Here is a 20,510-nt window from a genome sequence, read left to right on the forward strand (position 1 = left end):
GAGAGAGGGTGCAGAGGGCATGAGGGGGAAGCAGTGCGCCGCTGCGCTTGTCCCCCCTGGCTTATTGAATTACCTAAATGAGCAAAGGAGACCAGGCTGGGGCTCTTAGTCTTTTGAAGTTTACAAATCATTCTGACTGCTCTGGGGCTTTGAGGGGACGTCGCAAGGGAGGGAGCAAGTGGGGGGTGTCTTTTGATGCCTTAAATAAAAACATCAGGGAAACAAACAAACAAGGGAGAAAAGGGGATAAAGATGAAGACGATGAAGAGGTGGTAAGGAAACACCATTTTACCCGTGGCATCTTGGGAATGGTGATGGCTGACAAACCACTTCCTGTGTATGATGGGAAAATTGCATGAATTGACTGTTGTTGTCTGAACAGAGTGTGTTTGTGTGTTCGCTTCTCATGTGTGTGCATAAAAGGTACATGCAGCAGTTAGCTTAGCCCAGAAACAGCTTACAGGTTAGAGGGCCAAATATCCTGAGCTAAGAAAAAGTCAGTCTAGACCTTCATGTTAAAATGCCTAACTTCACATACGCCTGGAACAACAAACTCTTTTTAGTCTCTACAGCAACTTTCCTCATTCCTGACAACTGTAAGGAGGAGGGGGGGGGGGGGGGGGGCTGATTATTGATTCAACTAACTTGCTTCAACTGCAGGCTATTAAGGCTTAACAAAAGTCATGCATCATTAAAGCTCCAGTGCATAGGGTTTCGCCATATTCACAGGAGAAGTTTGGGAATGCAGCCAACTGAATACCCCACATCTTATCTTTTAAGTGTGCAGACAAAAAGTATGACAACTGTAACAACTGTAAAATGCTTCCAAAGCTTTGGTTTGTCTCTTCACTGCAATGCAGCATGGTGGATGAGGACCACATCATCTGTGGATATAAATGACTTACTCTGATGCAATGAAAACATAGCAATTTTATGTTCACATTTATGAATGAATAATTACGGCTGCCATAGCTTATTTCTATCAACACATCACTCAAAATCTTAGACAACTTTAGGGGTGTGGCATTTTTGACTGACAGGTCCCCTGGCTCTCACATTGATCGTGTTCTTTCTAACCTCAAAAAGTCATGAAGGTTTTGAGGAATATCATCAACACCTCTGGAGGTTAAAATGAAACCTTCTGGGATACAGGATCCTGCTTCAGTGTCTTCCTCCACTACAGTCTTGTAGCTATAACTTATACATAAACATAATACTAAACCACAGTTAGTGGCTTCTGTTTTAGAATGTGGGATAATTTTTTTAACAACACTTCACATCAATTAAAATAGGCAAACCTATGAATTAACACACACACACGCACACACACACACACACACACACACATACACACACACACACACACACTTTTGCAATTTAATCTGTGGTAATTTGGGGATTAGAGTTAGGATTTCTGCAGGTAATGACCTTAAGCCTACTGTAGATCTTTTCTTTGTGACCTTTGTGATCTTTGTTTATTCATACAAGGCATATAAAAATAAATGAATACTCTGAGCTCCACTGATTCCTTGAAAACATCTAGTTAGAATTTCTTATTAAGAGTTTATAGGGAAAATTTTTTACGTTTGGTGTCAGCAGGGAAAAAAGACACTTTGCGTCCTTTTGTTTCTACTGAAACAGATTTATGTAATTTTCTTATAAAAATGTTACTTTCAAGTGGATTTTACCCTCTAACAATGCAGACCACTGATTCCTCTGTAAAAAACCAAAGAGTAATTGATTGTGTCTGGATATGATGGGGAAAAGACAGCATGTTGTTAGTACAATCAGGAGCCTTTTCCAAGTCATTAAGTGGAACTAATTAATTATGGCATGAAAATGCGTTAAAATGTCTTGATCCCACTGAAGACAACATCCATTTTGTGAATGGAAAAGCAAGAAACGTAATTAGTGACATAATGGTAAAATAAGGTTGACTTGATTCAAACCATATTGTTCACATTGAATGTCCCTATTTCCTATTTCCATCCCTCAAAGTGCCCGTAATACAGTATTTTGTTTTTCAAAAGGTATTCAAAGTTTTCTCTGGCTATCCCATTTGCAGCTGATTGTTCAGATTTATGTAAAACACATGCACACTACTAAAAGAAATTCTGACAATAGGGAAAGAGTGATTTCAGCATAGAGATTACTAGGAACTCAATCAACAACTGTCTGGGGACGGTAGGAATCTGTTTCAACTTTGTGACCCACCGACTCCATGTCTCCGTGAGCATGCGACTCTACTCTAATTGGACGACACAATGTCTAGGGGCTCTGAAACTGGACAGAGCTCACGGCAAATTACCTCTCACTTCCTGTTCAATCTGAGCGGGCACTTGAGCCGTTAAGGGAGCTGTTGGACTTTGAAAAGTGTTTGCTTTGCTTGGCATCTCCAGGAACCACAACTCTGTTGTTATGAAGACTAATTTAACATTTTGGAAAGTTCAATTTTGTGCATGCCTTATTTAGAACAGCAACAAACTGGATGGTGCATGGAACGTATCGAGTTATGAAAAGGAGTAAACTGAAATGGCACTTCTGAAATTTGGTCAGGAAAATTATTTTCCTTAATTTCTCTGAAAAGAAAAGCTTAGTGTTTCTGTCTCTACTCTAAATGCACATTTAAAATTTTATTGTGTTGCCAGGCTATGAGACATGTTCTTTTATTAATATTCTTAAGATGAGACAGAAAGTTTGTTACATTTCGCAGTAGGTATATGTCTTCAGTTAATGCTCAATCTTTAGTTTCCTGATTTAGATTTTATATTTAGAATAAGATATATGTTGAAAATAATGAACACAGCTGCACACAGTTCGTGCTTTATTCTTTTTTTAGTGTGTGATCTGCTTGACAATGCATGAAATTATTCACCAGTGATACAATAAAGTTTGGAAAATGTTTACAGTGAAAGTTACAAGTAATGAGCATATAAAAAAATGTACATCTGCCTTACTTTACCTCTGTGTCCTTGTCACCGTTATAACTCTAGCAGGTTCTGTGTCTCTTCTAGGCTACTGCCTGGTGAAAGCAGCATCCAATGGAGGAGGATTGGTAGTGACATCTGGCAGTTTGATAAAGTGGATTTAGTTTCTTAGGGGCAATTCCAGGCTGCTCTCCCCGGGCGCCAGGCCTACTCTGGTTAGTATATGACTTACATGTGTATGTTGCTGTTACAGAGGAGGGGTGAGTGTCCGTGTGTGTATATGTGATTGAGAGTTCAGTATGCACAACACACAGTATTTCTAAGCAGGTACGATGTGTGTTTGTGTGTGTTTGCGGTTTAGTGTATTGAGCAAAGGGGAAGCGGTTTGTTCAAATGGAAAACAGCAGTTCATCCACCATGTTCATTAATGCAAACCTTTCATCACCAGCTTCCCTAAAGCAGGGCCTCTCCCCTTCTAATTTACTTTAAACACACACATTAGTCTCATCAATAAACTCTAATGGCCCTTTATGAGACAGAGGACTATTTCCCATTTTTCTAATGAAGGCCCTATTTCCCTGCAGAGCCTCCGAGTCCACTCTAATCCATCGCTGAGACGGCTGATCCATCCTTCTATAATATCCTCTGCCACCACTGCAAACTGAAGAGAACAAACAACATACAGGCATGTCCAAACAAAGAGACTAGCGCTCGCTAACATGCAGCTGCTCCTCCCGCACAACACATGGCACATATAGGCAATAATGCGATGGGCCTCTTTGGGATCTGATCATTTTATTAGCTTAGAATGCAAAGAAATTAGTTTTATAGATTTCTGATGATGGATTTGTCTAAATCTATGAGCTAGTTTTTAGAAAGAGTACTTTAAAGAGAGAAGCAGATGAGACTTCTAATACTGGAAAATCTGTAAAACTTAGAGTTCAATTTAGCATTCAACAAAATAAAAACTTACAAAGTGACTTAAATTTCAGATAATCTTTTTGTTCTTCCTGATGCTTCGAAACAATAGTTATTGCTGTGTCTGCTCTGTGTGACTGATTTAAGAGCTTGTTGTGGGTTTTGAGGTGCACCGTAGCACCACACCACATGAAAGCCATGCAAAAGGTCAATAGCACAGACCCACTGTGGCTAAGAAAACTCTACGGGTGTTTTTTCAACAGGGCTCATACAAACTCACTGGTTTCAAGGACAGACTGCGCATTCTGTAGTGCCACCATCAAAAGGGGAGTTTGGCCCAAAATGTAAATAAGCCAGGTAATTTCATGTGCACGTTTAAAGCAGAAATACAATCCATGACATGACCGTGGGGCTTTCATACAGTGTTCATGCTAAAGTGGCAGTTTTCAAAATATCTTATTATTGCAGAGCTGCTTCATTTTTGCATCGTTTCATGATCTTTTCAATATTTGCTGGCCAATAAACTGCTAATTACATTTTAAATATATGCACACATAATGTGTCAATGTGACAACCTCATATGCATTAACTGTAGCTATAAGATAGATGTAGTGGGATAAGAATTACAGTATTTTTTTGCACCTCTACATGTTAAAATACTGGTGTGCACTTAAATTACCATTACACTCAACAAATACATAAAAACTCCATTTAGGCAATATATTTGCAATTGTAAAAATAAATCTGTAATATAAAAATTTTCATTTTGCAGCAGGGAAGTATTATTAAGGGACTTCTCATTAGAAATATATGATGATGTTATCAGCTGGTTTTTTTAACATTAGTAGGAAATACATTTAAAAGCAACTCAGAACTAATTTATATTAACCTTTTTTCAGTGTCTGAGCTTATCTGATGGTTCATTAACACATATAAAATACTTTATAAAAAGTTTTAAGTAACAAAACAACAACAAAAATGTGTTTGATACAAATAAATTAAAAGGAAAACTTTCATCAAGTGTATCAGTGATGTATTAGGTCAACATGTGCCATCAGAAAAGTTGAAAGCAACCTTACCACCCTGGGATGGAACCAATCGCTGGACAGGGGTGGTCATGGCTGCCATCCACTAAAGCCTGCCTCCTCATACAACCAAGAGAGAAGTCTTTCAGGCTACAGGTGTACTTATAGAACTGGAGTTGTATTAAAAACCAATCAATCAGAATTTAACTGTATGTATGTTTTAAACAAATTTAAACATTGTTAGAGCCAAAAACAGTAGAAACAATTAAAAATCCCAGCATTAACAGGTGAGAGGCAGGGTACACCCTGTACAGTTCACCAGTCCATTGCAGGGCCAACACATAGGGGACAACAACCATTCACTCTCGCACACACTCCTAGAGGGAATTTAGAGTAATCAGTTAACCCAACATGCATGTCTATGGACGGTGGGAGGAAGCCGGAGTACCCGGAGAGAACCCACGCATACACGGGGAGAACATGCAAACTCCACACAGAAAGGCCACCGCCCTCAAGGTTCGAACCTCAAGCATTCAAAATCAATAAGAATTTACATATAATTTTATATGAATAATTTACAAGCTACATCAGAAATAAAATACATAGAAACCCTAAACCACAGTAGCACAAAGCAATAAAAATGTATATATTAATAGAATTAATATAGACCAGACCAAAAGTAAACAACAAAAATAAATGCATAAACTAACAAGTGAACCCAGCTAAAATGACAGATTAAATGAATTGTTTTGATTTTTTATCAATAGTTCAGAAAGCCTAATAATAGAAACATTGCCCTGATTTGATCTAGCCAAAATAGAACAAACACATAACACGCTGTTTTACATTACAATCATATCTGTGTTTGTGAACAGGAACGACCAAAAAATAAAACAGATACTCTTCAGTCATATGCCGCCTCGGAAGAAGAAGAATTTTCATCCAGATAGCCAGAAGAACTTTTAATTAATTTGATGATAAGAAGCTGTAGGGATCAAAGTTTGAGGGTTTTCCCTTCATTTCATCTCTGTCTTTATACGTAAAAACCACTGTGAAGTGTTCAGAAGGTATGTCCTGCAAAAGTTTATGATCATAAAAAATGGCTTTTTTTATATATATAAACATATCTCTAAATTGCTTAAAATCCGCCCATGTCTTCCTTTCTCTCAGTGCTGTTTGTTTGAGAGACTCCTCAGAAGGTAAAGGATCTCCAGTCGGGCCTTACCTCACCCGCGGCATTGGAAGGGGAATTACAGGGCTTAGTTTTCTCAACTTGACCCCGCTCCTAATTACTTGTTGGATAAGTCTTTTGGCTCCTCGTGGAGTGTTGTCCTAACCTCCACTTGTCTGCTCTGTGTCCAAACATAGAGAAAGGAAAACACGTTCCAGTGGAACAAGGGGCTTAGCCTCCACGCCACATTCTCACAGAGTCAAACGCCCCACCACAGGCTCCCAAGGACCCACGCAGGTTAGACTGAGGACGCCTGCACTCACCTCTTTTTCTTTGTGGATAAATGCGTGAAGGACAGGCACACAGTAGTGAAGTGAGTGTCTTTTTACATTTAAAATAAAGATGGAAAGTAAAGACAAGCTGTAGAGAAAACAAAAAATCCCATTGTCTTTGCTATTTCAAGACCTTGGGTGTTTCCTTTAGAATCAATGAAATAGCTTTGTGTGATGGCTGATAACAGATAATATTATTATATAGGAATTCAAAGGATTCGTAATAATCAGGTCTTTCCATCAGTTCTGCTGCAACAATGCAAACAGCAGTAATGTGATGTTTCTCTTCTTTTATTGAGTCATTTGTAACAGGGATGGTTGACTGAGAAACATACTCTCTGTGTTCTTTTGCATGGAATTACACGCCCTTTTCTACTTAAATTAACACACAAACATGCAGCAAATATGATTAAATAAAGCAGAAAGAGGAAATCATTTTCTCTAAAAAAGAAAATTAAAAAGTTAATGTCCAAATCCTTTCAAGTTTAGTTACTGATCATATCTCCTCGAATCATTCCTTCCCCTGCCCTAACCCTGGGAAAGCACTCTCTGAGATTACTGAACTTTAAATAATGACCCTGAACGAGGATTATCAGACTTGGAGATTTGTTTGAAAATGAGCACTCCTCGATTCTGCCCAAATACTGGGTGATGAGGAGCTTCACTTGAGAGGGGCCATCCTCCAGGGACTGAATATGTTAAAGGGCTGGAGTTTATTCCATTATTGTCTAATAGCTCCCATAACCATCACCCTTTACCCCCAATAAAGTCTCATTGGCTTGAGGATTGAATCTGGATTACATGGTAGCTCTGCTAATAATGTCAAACACATGAAGAGCCCTGACCCTGAGACTCACCCATCACTACAGCAAGCAGGAGGTAACTTTTACCCAGAGCATTCAGGGCATTAATCTGTGATACTGGGAAGAACACAGAATGCCTCAGCTTTCCTATAGATATTTAGCATCAAGTATTATGTACTATATCAGCAGTGTGTTATTAGCAGTATGTAAAACATGGATATAGCAGGCAAGCAATAATATGCAGCATAACAGCCATGTGCAGCTTTGAAATAAGTCCATCCTTAAACAGAAATAAGATACTAAAAGAAACAAAGCACAACCTGAACGGCCTCTGCCTTTTTGTTCAATAAGTGTGTGTGTACGCATACCTCAGTTTGTAGGCTGCAGCACTGTATGGCTCCCCCCGAGGCTGCAATGCAAGGCTGGTGCCAGAGAGTCTCACCTAGTCAGGTTGGCCTGGGAACACACTCACACTGCAGGCATTTTTTCCTCTCCTTCTCTCTCTCTCACGGACACACTAACACATGCTCATGTTTTCACATGCGTGCACACACTGCAACTTCATCATAAGCTAATGAGCCATTATAGTGTCATTAGTGTTTTATTTGCACCACCCTGTCTTTCAGCAATCTGTCACACTATTGGCATGGTGATGACTTAGCAAACTAAACAGTTTCTCAGGACCTCAGCATGCACATTTCCATTCTGGTGTGTGCATGCTGCTGCCTTTTGAGCAGGTTTGCATCCTGCAAGTGTGATGATCCAGTCATGTGTGATTAAATGCCTCTGTTTGCGCCATGTAATCCATTTCCATTTGTCAAAAACAGACAGGCTCTGAATCCGTCTTGATGTCCACTGTTAATCCAGCTCGGGACTATGTTTCCTGCAGTGTCTCACAGATGTAAGTAGACTTGAAATATGTTTGGGGAATGTTTTTTATATAAAGCTTGTGTTTATGTATATAGCAAGTCATTATCTTTGTATCTTGATTACATTTTCCAATGTTTTTCATGTTTGTACACTAAAATAAGAGCACTGGTTGGCAGGACCACCCAAACAGAGTGATCACAAATGTAAAATAAAAACAGGGATGCTCATTATGTGGCAGACAGTTTGATGCTGTTTTTGACATAGTCTTAATTTGCAGTTTATGTCTGACAAAACAAATATACAGGAGTGGAAATACAGTAAAAGAATGATGGAGGACTATTGAATTTAACATCATATTTGCCTCATTAGTTGTGCTAACTGATTTACCTTTTTCATCTACAAGAGAGGCAACAGATGTGAGCATCTGTCAACATATTTTCCTGTCTGCTGCCATCACATTAATTCCTCATGATGCCACCTGTGTTTATTTCCAAATCATGTTACACTTATAAGGTGTGATCATGTAAACTAATACTCTTGTCAAAACAAGCAAATGAAACCACAACTTGCAGCAGAGCGATTGCTGTTGCACCTAAATGGGCGAGAGAAGAATGAGATGCTGGCTCCGAGCAGACGAGCTCTCCCCAGTGTTCACTCAGAGAAATGCCACTGCTTCTGCTTGGCCAAGAAAAAATAAATAAATAAATCACAGCCACACAAACACGATGCCCCACATTCATCAGTGTTAATCATTGAGAGGGATTCTTCAAAGCACAGACTCTACATGCAAGACAAACTTCTTTTGCTGTCAGCTGGAATTTAATTACCAGTTTATATGATGAGAGCAGCCACAACAACATACAGTGGTTTAAACGAATGAGTTATAACTTGCGGAAAATGTTGCTCAATACTGTGAGACATCACAAAAACCTCAGCGTGTGCACAAAACAAAAAATAACTAAAAATCATTTACAGTATGTATGTATGTATATACATATATATATATATATATATATATATATATATATATATATATATATATATACACACACACACACACAAAGAAAAGTTATCATAGTTATCATCATCACAAAAAAATCCTGTATGCCTGCGGTTTTTCTTTTTTTGTTTTTCTGGGGGGTGGGGGGGTTCTGGTTATACATGCAGATGACCATACTGAGTTGTAAGAGTGACTCAGCACTAAGCAACAAGGTACAATTGCCTTTTCGTGCCAACGGACCACTTTTTTTACATAATGCATTCTTTTACTAAAACGTTGCCCTTCCCTCTGCCACTGAATCTGATTTTTCTTTTAATTAAAATCCATAAGATATTTCCCTGTGCTGCTTTTGTGACAATAGTAAAGCAATAATTACATGACCAACACAGGGTTTTCACCATTAAAATGCAACTCTGATGGATGTGGCTGTTGCTGGATTTGAGTTTAGCCTTTAATTATATAAGAGTGATTACTCTCCTTGCACAAAGCACAATGCTGCTGTTAAGTAAGACATAATTAAAAAGCATTTCTGATCAGAAACAGTAACAAAAAAAAACAAAAAAAAAAAAAACAGCACATGTTGAGTTTCTTTAAAAGTTGAATTAGATTTCAGCTTGTCTGACAAGTTCCAGGAAGCATTTATGAATATGGTATATATTTACCTCAAATTAAAACTGGCCTCCTCCTTTGTGAGTCAGAGTTACCTGATGAAAACTTGGCACAGCTACTGAGCGAGCAACGGAAAATTAAAAAGCTAAGTTAGTGCCTATGGGTGAGAAACAATTATGGGTTTGTGTTCATTACAATGGTGTACAAAGAGAATAAAAATTCCTAAGTTAAGTGTTTTACCATCAAAACGCCAAGAGTGAAATTAATGTAATTAAGCTCACAAATACCTCCAGCTTTTGTAGCAAAACTGTTTTACTGGCCTCAGTAGCATGAGAGTACTTCGCTGAACACTAAGCAATCAGTACAAGAGCTTTGGCAGAATGACCCTCAAATTATATATGCACAGAGCAACATATCATCTTTATTTATTTGTTTACTGGCCCTGAGACATTATAAAACAGAAAAGGCTGCCATTACATGCAGCTAGTCGTATCCTTACAGTATCCTTCCCATTGATGCCTCTCTGTGAACAGAATATCGGCTTATTTATTTATATTTATATTTTTATGTCTGACTTCAATACTGGGTCACTCACAAATGGCACTGTTGTTAGAAGTTATTCCCAGTTGGTCACTTGTGGTTTCTTTTATATGTTTGTATATATGTGTGTGTATATATGTGTACATGTGCGCTGGTGTATATGTAAGTATATAGATATGTGTATGTGTATGGGTATGTATATGTGTGTATAGATACTTGTCAGGGCCTGTTTGTGTTTGTGTTTATGCTCATGTTCATGTTTATGTTTATGAATCCTGCCACTAACCCTGCACCTATTCTTCTTGTGTACTGCTGCTACCACTGTTTTTAAATTGAATTGAATTGAATTGAATTGAATTGAACTGAATTGAGTTGAATTGAATTGAATTGAATTGAATTGAATTGAATTGAATTGAATTGAATTGAACTGTCTGTAAGAACCTACTGTGACACAGGTGTAACAAGTCTGTAACAAGCTTGTTTTTTAACACTAAATGTATGTTTCAACCAATTTAACTATTGAAATGTAGTCACATGTTTTTAACTATCAAACAAGTTATGAAAATATTGTTGTGACATATATGTCATATTGGGATTTTAGCTTTAAAATAGTCGAGAAAAATGACATCTTTGTCACAATAAGAGAAAATATAAAGAACTGCTCCATGAATTAACCTCATTCACATATTTGGAATTCTTGGATTTCATATAGCTAAATTCAGTGCATATTGTACAGCATGGATAGCAAGAAGCGAAACAGCATTAGGGTTTTATCGACATCTTCATTGGAGACCAGAGTGGCTTAGAGGGTTGTGAAGACAGTTCAGATAAAGACCCAAATTACACTCCCACCAACAGGGAGATGGAAAATGATGATTCAAATGCATCTGGTTGCTGAAGTATGTTAATCTCTTCTCTTCCAACTGTGCAGAAGACCCTAAAGACAAACGCTGGAGCAAATCCTACAATGCATTTGGTCAACAGGACATACAATGTGAAGGCATCTCTCACTGCCACATCAGCCCACCACCTCTGAAGCGGGTTTGCGTTGGCGTTGAGTTTCCGTTTGGTCTGGCAACACTGCAAAAAAATGTTTCACAATTTCAAAAGCTTGTGATGGCGGTTAATTTTCCAATTTTCAGCCCTACACAAATTAAAAGACTATTTTCCATGACAAAAGTTTGGTTCTTTGTTTTAAAGAGCTGAAGTTGCTGGTTGAGAAAACATATTGCATGATATTTTCTTTTTGACTAAAAAAGTTCAGTTTTTGTTAGAATGAGGAAACACAAAAAAAAAAGTTAGGTTTTTTTAAAGCAAAAAGTTAATAAGCTGAGTTATTATCAATAATAGAACAGATTTACCAAAACGGCCCAATGTGACAAATATGTACCAGTACAGATCTTTAGAAATTAGCAATGTCAGTTTTTTTTGTTTTTTTTTTTTTTTTAATGGGATCTATGTGGTCTATTTAGCCTGTTTCACACTCCATGTAATTTTTCTCCAACAAAAAGTGGGTCTGGGTTCCTAATCTATTATCACCTTAAACATCACCCAAAGGTCAACAAAGAGGAACACGTCTCAGTGTTTTTATGCAGAAGGAATTTAATTTGCCTGGTCACTTCAAATGGTCAAATTCTCTGTGCACTGTGTCCCAGCTAGAGTGAGGCCATTTTAATAGTGGTTGTGTTTGCACGGCAACAAACAACTCCTGACTGTTACAGGGTAAGAAAAAGATATTTCTGTGGACAAAACTGTGGTTGAGTGAACAGGGCTTGTTCCCAGGCTGAACAAGCTGGCAGATGGTTGCCAAACGCTAGGTCCTGCTGAGTGGGCAGGGACTAGCTGACATCCTACCTGACGTTCTATGAATACCCTGGATCCAATTTTGCCTTAATTGAATATATTGAATTTGAGGTGCTTTCATGCTTGAAAACAGCATTTTTGTCAAAAGTCTTCCATTTATTTACAACCCTTAGTAATAATTTTCCACACCAGCATTGTACATTCTTGAGTCACCACCATCTCTTTGCTTCCCTCTTGGCAACACTAAGTAAACACTATCTGAATATACTCTTGCTTTTAGGAGATGGAGATAAAAGGTGATTCAGTAATTAATAATTATTGAATCACCTCAATAATGAATAATAATTTAATAATTACAACTTATTTAGAGCTATGGTTGGTGCAAAAGTAATCTAGGGGTCCCAAGATTAATAAATTTAATCAGTGGAAATGATAATGCTAAGCCTCCTTTAAGATTTTAAGGGCCAGATATAGGTGGATAACAATTTTGTTGCCCAGAAAATGTAGCATTAGCTATGTTTACATGGACACAAGTATTCAGATTAAAGGCTGATTGAAATAAAAACAAACCATTCGGAAGATTCAGTTATACTCATCCAGATCAAAAATTGGTGGGTTATGCCAATTGTTGTTCCAATTAGGATGCATTAAAACATGAACGCTCCATAATTCGGGCAGAAATCATCTTTATTGTGCATACCTGTTACGTCAGCCACATATCAAGGCAACACATCCCATCCTTTAAATTACAGCTTTCAGACCAAACAAAACTGTTCAGTAAACAAATACATTGCTTAAGATTTTTAAAAAAATTTAAAAGATCAAAGACGCACTATGTAACTGTCCAACCTTAAAACTCTTTGTTTCTTATACATTTGATGGTAGACTGGCATTTAATATGCACATTTGGGGCAGCATGGCTCAGTGGGAAGTGTGGTCGTCCTGCAGCCCAAAGGTTGCTGGTTCAATCCCCAGCCAGAGAGCATGTGTCGAGGTGTCCCTGAGCAAGACATCAAACCCCTAATTGCTCCTGATGGGTTGTGGTGGAGCGCCTTGCATGGCAGCTTAAGCCATGTGTGTGTGAATGAATAATGGATACACAGTGTGATGCGTATGTAAATCCACGTCATAACTGGAATGAATTTTTCACTGTCCATGTAATGGGTATAGATCTGATTAGAATTGTAATCCGTTAGAAGAAATTTTGCGTACGTTAACATTTTTGGAGTGCAGACCAAAGTACATCTTTTACATTCCAGTGTGAAATTGAGCTAAATTGGAAAATGCAGTCAAGGATTCATGAAAACATTTATTATGTCTTTTTGGAGTATTAATGTGCAATCATTTTCCACCAACTCACCCACAGGGTGGATTCACTGTTTATAAGTTGAAGACCTGAAAAGCACAGTTGACATATTAATAAATTTCCTTTATAAATGTTAAATTGTTTTAATACTGTATCACTGAAATATTATAACTGATACAAAAATATTTTTTATGCCTACCAAGTGTAAAGCAGAAAAACAAATGTTTCACTTTGAATCCTGCAAGACTGCTGTTATCAAACTGTAACCTGCATTGTCCTTATTCTTATCTAAAATTAAATCTAATGATAGAATATTTTTGAGAATAGCTCTTTTTATGTGTATTCACATAAAAACAATTGATATCCATGCTTTTTCTCAGACATGTAAGAAAGTATTCCTGTTCTTCTGAGCTTATATGAGTGTGTGTGTGTGTGTGTGTGTATGTGTGTGTCAATGTTTACTGCTGTGAGGTCCAGCGGTGGCTGACTGATACCTACTTTGGTCGAACACCATAGTTAACATAGTCACTCTGGCTCCACAGTGGGTGGAGTCCCCAGACAACATAACTTTGGCCCTGCAGCCCACTGTAATTAGCCTTATTGAAGCTGTCACTCAATGAGCCGCCCTGATCAAGTCCCAGAGCGGCCCGGTGTGAACATCAAGGAGAAGGTGCTTAGGGCAAGGCCCCTGAGCAGTGTGATGCTAAAAGCAGCTATCTGTTTCTGCTTAAAAAAAATGCTCCTGACAGTCCCCTCTATTTTCAAACATGCTTCCTCTCACTAGCTTTTCTCATCCCTTCTCTATGAGCCTGGAGATGTGTTTTGACAAACTGATTGTTCTTTGGCATGACGCGATGTAACAAGGGACACATGTTAGGTGGGGAAAGGGAAGAAAATTAAAGTCACATCAAAGAGAGGAAACTCAGATCTCAGGCAGATGCAGAACAAAACGTGACTTTTGAATCTGTTTATGTATCTCAATAAAGATGTTTTAAATTGGGGAAAACGAGAAGCTTAAATGCATCTGCATGTGGGCGTGTGGGTTTGATATAGAAACAAAGTCAACATGAAATAAATCTTACTGTGTCCAACCATTGTACCTTCATTGATTTCTGTTTTTTTTCTGTTAAACCTACAAGTGGTTTTCCTCACCATTGCTGTGACCCCAACATCTGGCTATTAATACTCAATGAAAAATCTAATTGTTCTGTAATTTTCACTAGCATGCACACACCCATTCTAAATTCGTTGCTGTTTTTACACAAATGCTCAAATATAAACAGCAGAGTTTAATCTGTGCAAAAATACCCTGAGGGAGATGCTACAGTAGCAAGTCTTTTCCACTGTAACCATCTGATATTTCCCAAACACCACAATCTGTGAGCAGCAATGGTGCAAACATAACACTTTGTCCTGCGACTGCTGTTTAAAACTGTTGAGATTTGTTTTGTTTTGTTTTTGTTTTTTTAATCAAGTTAATTTTCATTTGCAATCTGCTCCATCTCTGAAGTCGTCCCTTCATCCCATCTGAAACACATTTATATTGATGTATTGCTAATTTTGAACTTTGTTCTGCAACTGGACTCATAGAGTATCCCCAGAAAACCAGGTCACAGTTTTTTAACCTTATCAACTACAAGATTTCTTTGCCCTTTAATGTTTTATTCTATACAAGTAAACATGATAAATTTCTTAAACTGTTTGGAGCATTAACCTTCATATTCATTCATTTTAGGAGGCCCACCCATGCATTAAAACACTTCAGGAGATTCTGGATGTAATTTTGCTCTATCTATTCTTTAGTCAGACAGTTTAAGCTGAATGTTTGGCATATCAGTCATTTCATATGATTGCTGTTTATATGTGTGTGTGTTAGATGTGCCAAGCTGAAGACCAAAGAATATCATGTTGTTTATATATTGCATCTGAGTATCTCAGGTTTGTTATGTTTACAGTGTGCCCAAGCTGTTACCACAACGTTCCTGCTATAACATTATCTAAAAAATCTTCCTGTTTTGTTTTTAAATCTGATATGCCAAGCAGTTTATTTAATTTGATTGTTTCCACATCTGTTTTTTTTTTTATATATATATAATTTATATGCTAAGACCTTAAAAGAGAACTCCATTTATGTCTTTAGTCATTGCCACTAGCCAACTGCTTTCTTCCCATTAATTATAAATCAGGTGCTGTCTTGCCTGTTTATATAAAAACTGGAAATTATGCTTAATTAGAATTCAGCTTAATGACTGTCATTAAGGGATATTGTAATTCATTATGGTGTATTGTAATTACTGGTTGCACAATCACTATGCCAGCATGTTGTTTCATTTATCTTTACACAGAGTTCTAGTTGAATGAAAAACCAAATATTTTTCTGGTGCCACAGTCAGACCACCTGAAGTAGAAACTGTCTCTAAACATGTTTCTAAAAACAAGTGCATTCAGAGAAATTACCTGCCATCCAACATAAGGCATTTGTATATTAGTATTTAAGCTGGAGGGTCATGCCACACATAGATGTTGAACAACCAACCTGGCAACCCAGCCTGCAAAATGGTTGTGTTTGAGATGACGCTGGCGTGGGAGGCTCATTCCACAGTGGAGCCAGGACTGTTTAGAGGCCTGTTGTGTCTGGAGTCTCTCAGGTCACTTTAATATCAGCCCAAGGCCTTGAATTGGCCCCCATGTTGCTTCACCAATTACAGGAGGATACCTCTCATCCTTCCTGCTCCCTCCCTCTGCTGGTCCTCCTCAGTATGTTGCTCTTGTCTGCCAGTTTGTTGTGTCTACTATACTGTGGCTTCTTGCATTCCTCTGCTTTCACTTTTCCTTTGTATGTCCCCAGTTTATTTTAATTAAGATTAAACAGAGGTGACCCTGGGTACAAAGTATGGCAACTCTGCACAAAAGCTGAATGTACCACATGTCTCAACAAAATATCTTTACAGCTGCAGAAAAACATCTGATTAAGATATCATCAGCCTTCCCAACCATCTCTGTCCTAACGCAGTGTTTACTCTACCATTGATGTGCCAGTAAATCAAGGTCCTGTCTGTGTATTTATATTTAATCGCATACTAGCCATCCCCGTAAGCTTGCGTGTATACAGTAATGCTTTTAGGGGATTGGGTCCTGTGTTGAGCCTTTTAACTTCAGTCAGCGCTGCATCCTGATATCCTGGTGCGAATGGTTTGAGGGGGTAATTCACTCCACCAGAAACGCAGGCTTTTAGAGGTTCCACATGTTTCTTGGCACCAGACAGGAGAGAGGCTGGTAGGTTTCATTAATTGAGGCAACATTCCTGCAGCGTTGTCAGGCGGTTTTATTAGTATTAGCTCTGCCCGCAGGCTATCATTATGCCTCATTTAGAGCATGAACCCTTTCCTTGGCTGTCAGGTCATAACTATTCAGGCATATATTGTAAACCACTAACAACTTAATCATCAAATCAATAGAGATACTCTAACATTAGAAACTAATTGATCCAATCGCTCAAATGTAAAACAAACCACTGAACATGTTATACTGGCAGTTATATACGTATTATCCCAGAATAATGGCAAATAATTTCAAATTAGCACAAAGTTTTATAGCAAATTGTGAAGGGGCATTCAGAACCACACCGTATGTTCTTTGTGGAGATGGAGTGACAAATATATTTTGAGTTTTTCTTCATCAAACATCCCAGAAGCAATGTCAAAACTTACCTTAATCTGGGGTGCTCACAGGGTGGATTCATTTGGAGCAAACTCCCTAATAACAGTAAATCCACTATAATTGACATGTCAAATTTACTTAAAAAAAAACAGACTTTTTTTTCTTCACAGGGACTGTAAAACACACTGAGATGATTCAGCAGGTAGAAAATGAAAAGCAGATTGATGGTTCCAGCAGGCATTAACCCCACCTCTGGTTTGATCTTCTGAGGTCAGACCCAGCTACCAACACGGCTTCAGACTGGTTTGATCCGAGCCTGTTGACAAGGTCAGCTGTAACTCACTGAGAGGTTGTCATGACTGACTGCAAAGAGCTTCTGGCTCATCTGTGCAATCATTTGTCAGCATGTCATGTTACTTGGATGTAAAATTTGGTCAAATGGGGCCAAAAATCCTTATGAGTTAAGACTAATTATGCTGTTTGAGTTTTTGCTATCGCTCCCATTGAATGTAAATTGATTTTTAATATTTTATTTTACATATTTAGACCAATTTTCTCGTTTTAGATCTTTTATATAGATAAGTGAGATAAATTATGATATAAATGAAGAAAAAAATTTCTGCACTCTGCAAATATCTATTAGCCTTTTTTTAACCACCCATGTGACTAGTTAGTGGTGCTTATTGTAGTTGTCTGGACATGATTTGTTTGTACCAATAAAAGAGCACAAGATTTGCTTGTTTTTAATGGCCATGTTATCCACCATGGAAGCATGAAATTTAATGTCTTTTTTCCATTGAAACCTCCAAAATCACCCCAGGATGAGATCATGGAACCTGGACTGTGTTTTATTTGGAATATATTTTGTTGTTTCAGTCTGTGAGTAAATATTTGACTTTGATCAAATGTGTTGATGTTCATTGGCATGTCTGCACAGGCAAGATCTTGTTGGTTTGGTTATTGGTGCAAGCGTTTCAGCTTTGTTCAGAAGAAACTTCTAATATCTTGACATCATTATGACTTGGTCAGAGGACGACAGCAGCAAACAGCACGCTCACATCTTGCTGTAAGTGGCTTCCAAGTCACATTTTTGAGTGTGTGAAGCTAAATGCTTGCTTGGTGGTTGGTCGTCTCTCTGCACAGAGCTGAGAAGTGAGGAGTGAACAGAGAGCACTGCTGCCATCCCACTGCAGATCAAACACACATCAGGCGGCATGGGGGTGACAAACAGTCAAAACAGAACTTGATCTCGGGGCAATTACCAGTGTTTGCTTAATCTTTGGAGCGTGCTGTCGAAAACCAGGGTCAATGACGCCGCTTGACTCTCCCTTTCGAGACAAGGGATTATTACTCATTAGGACTTCACAGTTTTATTGTTTGTAGATGTGGGGGAAGAAGGGGGTGTGTGAGTTAATAAGGGAGTGTAAGTGTATGTCTCCACTATGCACAGGCAAAGCACAAAATACATGTACGTATAAATAAACTAAAAGGACAGAATTATACAACTGGCTTATTAACTGGCTTATACAGAAAACAGATAAATCACACACATTTCATTTTCTAAACTCCCCTGCGCTAGTAGGGCTTCGTTTTGTTTTTGAAACTGACACTCTGTCATCATCTTTCATCATTGACCCTCTGGCAATCTTTTCCCAATGATTATGTTACCTGTTTGTTACCTCAGCATCAATTTAAGCTATCTGAAACCTCAACCACCCACAGGCTCCCTCCACCTCACAATTAAGATGCCGTGAGACCTGGGCTTGCTTCACACTAATTCCAGATCACATTTAAATGACAGTGTTGAAGGCCCTTGGGGGTTGTGTGAATTGCTTTATTAGACAGATGATGATTCATAATTACCTGAAAAAGTAATTGCAACAAATTCCACCCAACCCTCAGGAAATGATATGTTACAGAGAGGCGTTGTACACCTGAACTTTTGAGTGAGGTGTCATTTGAGTTACTCCCAGTAGTATACTTTATTGTTCTTGACCTAACAGACTACATCTCCTTCAGGACTGCTTCCAGTGAAAACCATACTGAGCAGTTCAGAGAAGCTATGGACTAAGTTTGAAGCTGATGAGTTAATATGGAGCATATAAAATTAATTTCTAAAAGTTCTCTTGAGGTAATTTCAAGGTAAGTGTCACCATGAAGAAAGCAGGAAAAGGCTAATTAGAGGACTGTTCAACTCCTCACATTGCAAATGTTCCTGCTCATGAAGTAGTCTTCATTCACCAACTTTCATCAACTTCCATCCATCCATTTTCTATACATGCTTGATCCAATTCAGGGTCTTAAGGTTGCTATCAGGTGAAAAGTGGGGTACACTAGACAGGTCCAGTGAAAAACAGATTCAAAGCCATCAGCTTTAATGATGATTTATTTAACTACTTAATAAAATCAAGGTACTCTGTGGTTCTTCCAAAAAGGGTAAAGAAATCAAACTTGCAAAAAAGCAGAAAGAGCTGGAGCTCACTCATGAATTTACAGCTTTATTGTGCAAACTTCAAAGGACTAACGTTTCAACACTTTCTGGGTCTTCATCAGAGTTACAAGCGAACACAGCAAAGGGGCAGATAATTATAGACAATAAGGTGGAGCTTACCTACAGTATGTGTTTTCTATGCTTTCCCAACAACTGTTATACACTAAAAAGGAGCATAACATTTCACTAAAGATAGCCAAAGATCATGTGCAAATTAAAATATGAGACATTAATCAGTGCTGCCATATCAAGGAAACCAATAAATAAATCTAGCAACAACTTCTTAAAGAAAACATGACAGATTCAGTTCTTCATTACCAAAGGGTTCCACTGTTTTAAAAGTATAAATCCAGTGTGCGTCTCTGTGAAGTAAAAGCTTAATAATCTATCCTCCTCTGGAGGGAAAGGGGATTTTTTTCTATTCCCCAGAGCTTCAAGGATGCTACAGAACCATGGTTGGCTTGTGGATAATGCCAGGCCATAGTTCATATTTTATTTGGCAGTCTTATGCTCCAGTATGCAAGTTTTAAAGTTCTTTTAACCTGTCCAACATAAACCAAGCAGAGGGACATTTCAGTAGATACACTACATGTACCTGTATGCGAATGAGTGAAAAATTTAGAATGAATTGGAACACTGGGTACACTGACCACAGCCAAAAAAATCATGTGTGTTGGTTTGGAAGCCAGCATGTAGTTTTAGATGGTTTTCAGTGTATGAATGGACCAATCTGTCTCTGAAGTTACAGGAGCGTTTAGATGTGATCAGAGGGGGATCAGAGCTGACAGAACTTAAAGATGGCTCATTCTTAAGGATAGTCCAATGTTTTAGAATGATTTTTTTTACCCTACCTGCCAGTGTTGATCATTTTGTAGAAAAAATAATTCAAGTGGAAGCTGTTTTACTTTTATTCAATAAAAGAGATTCTCTCTCTGCCTGTAAAGCTCCTTGATAGGCTAAGGTTAAGATTAAGATAGGCTAACCATTGTAAGGTTATCACAGATGTTGAATAACCTCTCTTTTAAAACCTGATAGGCATTTCAGCAGCTTTAGAC

Source organism: Melanotaenia boesemani, chromosome 3 (genome assembly GCF_017639745.1).
Source record: "Melanotaenia boesemani isolate fMelBoe1 chromosome 3, fMelBoe1.pri, whole genome shotgun sequence".
NCBI classification, from domain to species: domain Eukaryota; kingdom Metazoa; phylum Chordata; class Actinopteri; order Atheriniformes; family Melanotaeniidae; genus Melanotaenia; species Melanotaenia boesemani.